This window comes from Pinus tabuliformis, chromosome 2_1 (genome assembly GCF_031772625.1).
Source record: "Pinus tabuliformis cultivar Carrire ecotype Pingquan chromosome 2_1, CPIR1, whole genome shotgun sequence".
NCBI classification, from domain to species: Eukaryota; Viridiplantae; Streptophyta; class Pinopsida; order Pinales; family Pinaceae; genus Pinus; species Pinus tabuliformis.
This window is the reverse complement of record NC_142299.1, coordinates 357,994,326-357,997,350: the sequence shown is the minus strand read 5'-3', so window position 1 is coordinate 357,997,350 and position 3,025 is coordinate 357,994,326.

Sequence of the window (3,025 nt, the reverse complement as noted above, 5' to 3'; positions counted from 1 at the left end):
AAGTTGGTCTTTTTGCAGACTCCTGAATTACATTCAAAAAAGGTGACCTGGGGAAAATCGTCATAACTCTCTCTCTGAGGATCGGATTGAAATTCCGTAAAAAGGTACAGAAAGAGGACGGACTGTAGTTTCTTGTGTGTGTGTTTTAGATTCAAAGGTTGAAACAGTGACTCGTGGCACGTCGTACAAGTTTGCTCTACTGAACCAGTCTAAAAGCAAGTCACTGTGGGAGATTTCACATAACTCTTCCTTGGAGAATCCAATTTGGCTCAGACTTGTGGCATTGGAAAGAGGATGCAGAAGGCTACTACAGGTAGCAATTTCAGAATTGGATGATCCGAAATTACAGAGATACATCAGATTCAATATCAGGCTTCTATAAAGTGAAAAAAGGTGTGTAGTTTTTTTTTAATTTTTGTGTAAGCTTGGTTTAACGGAATTCAAAGGGCATAGTAAAGCATTATTATCGGTAACTGATGCCCCGAGGAAAGAAAATGCAAACACCTAGTAAGGAACCTGAAAGCTCTAGCATGACTCATGAAGAAGAGGAAGAAATGCTACATGATATATCAAAATTACAAGAACAAGTGCAACAAATGTCACGCTCACAAAAGCTAACAGAAGCTAAGATAAGTGGCGTGGAATCTAAGGTAAATGGCGTGGAATCTAAGATAAAGGGAATGGAAGCTAAGATGGATGGCATGGAAGCTAAGATTGACGCTAAATTTGATGGCATGGATGATAAGATGGATGAATTGAAGAAGTTGCTACAAGAAAGGGTCACTAATGGTGAAAAGGTAGTAAAGGAAACTCATGATGAGAACAAAAGAAATGTTAATCATGATTCCATAGACTCTAATGTTGGATCGAAGACTCACCATGTTCCAAAAATCGATATGAGGAAGTTTGATGGCAAGGATCCCGCCACATGGATATTACAGATGGAGCAATTCTTCGATCTCAATAATGTGCAAAACACACAAAAGGTACGTATGGCAACTTTATATTTGGAACCAAATCAGTTTGTATGGTATCAATGGCTTTGTTCTCGTAAACAATTTATCACTTGGGCAATTTTTACGGAAGAATTGATAGCACATTATGAGGATACAAAAAGCAACACTTTTTTTAGCCAATTGATAAGTCTCAAACAAAAGGGTTCAATAATGGAGCACATTGAGGAGTTCCAAAAATTGAACATAAGGGTAAAAGATATTCCAGAGGAGCATAGGATTGATGTGTTCATAGGGTCTTTAAAGGATAATATCCAACATGATGTTCGCCTTTGGGAACCTGATTCATTAGAGAAGGCATTCAGGTTAGCAAGAAAAATGGAAAGCAAAATTATGGCAACTAGGAAGCATACCATTCACAACTATAAAGATGGAAGTGTTGTTGCCCATAGTCTTCCACAACCTACAAGGTTGACACCACAACAATTGGAAGAAAAAAGAGCAAAAGGGCTTTGTTACAATTGTGATAGCAAATACACAAAAGGTCATAAGTGTGCTGAGAAGAAATTATTCTACATAGATTGTGAAGAGGAAGAAGAAAAGGAGCAAGAAAGGTCAAAAGAAGAGGATATATTCCAGGAACAAAGCCTAGATGAAGAACAAATAAATCCGACCATATCTTGTAATGCATTGGCGGGAATTACCACTCCTCAAACCATCAAGATAGAAGGACAAATCAAGAAGAAAAAGGTAATAGTGTTGATTGATTCAGGAAGCACCCACAATTTTATTCATTGTAGGGTAGCAAAAGAATTGAATTGCTTCCTATATCCAGCACCAGAGTGTCAAGTGATGATTGCAAATGGAGGAACAATAAATTGCTCTGGAAAGTGCCATAATATCAAGCTATCCATGGGAGAATATGTATTGACTAGCCCAATGCTTTCCATTCCAATGGGAGGTGCTGATGTTGTACTAGGAGTCCAATGGCTACAATCCTTGGGTACAATAGCTTTTAATTTTCAAGAACTTTTCATGAAATTTTCTGTGGAAGGAAAGGAAGTTGAATTAAGGGGTATTGCAGGGAAACCAGGAAAGATAATCAGCTCTAATGGTATGACAAAGCTTCTAAAAAAGGAGCAAAGAGGTGTAATTGCACAATTATGTTCGCTAGATGTTTCCACATTGGAATCATCTATTTCTCCAGATCTCCAAAAAGTCCTGGACAATCATTCCAAGGTATTTGAGACTCCCAAAGGTCTCCCACCTATGCGTGATCATGATCATGCTATTCATCTGATTCCAGGAAGTGTTCCTCCAAACATCAGGCCGTACAGATATCCCTATGTCCAAAAAAGTGAAATTGAACGTATGGTTGCAGAAATGCTAGAGGCTGGTATAATTCAACCGAGTCAAAGTTCTTTCTCTGCTCCAGTAGTATTGGTGCACAAGAAGGATGGATCATGGCGCATGTGTCCGGATTATAGGGAGCTCAACAAGCTCACTATTAAAGATAAGTTCCCCATTCCTGTCATTGATGAATTACTGGATGAATTGCATGGATCAATTTACTTCACCAAGTTGGATCTTCGTTCAGGATATCATCAAATCAGAATGAAGATTGAAGACATTCCGAAAACGGCATTTAGAACTCATGAGGGTCATTATGAATTTTTGGTCATGCCTTTTGGCCTTACCAATGCACCTTCAACATTTCAAGGTTTGATGAATTCAATTTTCAAACCATTCCTTAGAAAATTTGTGTTAGTATTTTTTGATGATATACTAATCTACAGCAAGTCTTGGAAGGATCATGTTGAACATGTTGACAGGGTGCTACAACTATTGGAGGAGAAACAATTATATGCCAAAAGATCCAAATGTTTCTTTGGAGTCCAGGAGGTGGAATATTTGGGTCATATTGTATCTCATGAAGGAGTTAAGGTAGACCCTAGCAAAATTAAAGCCATTAAGGAATGGAAAATCCCCACATCCATAAAGCATCTGCGAGGATTTCTTGGGTTGACAGGGTATTATCGCAAGTTTGTTAAGAATTATGGGAGAATAGCAGC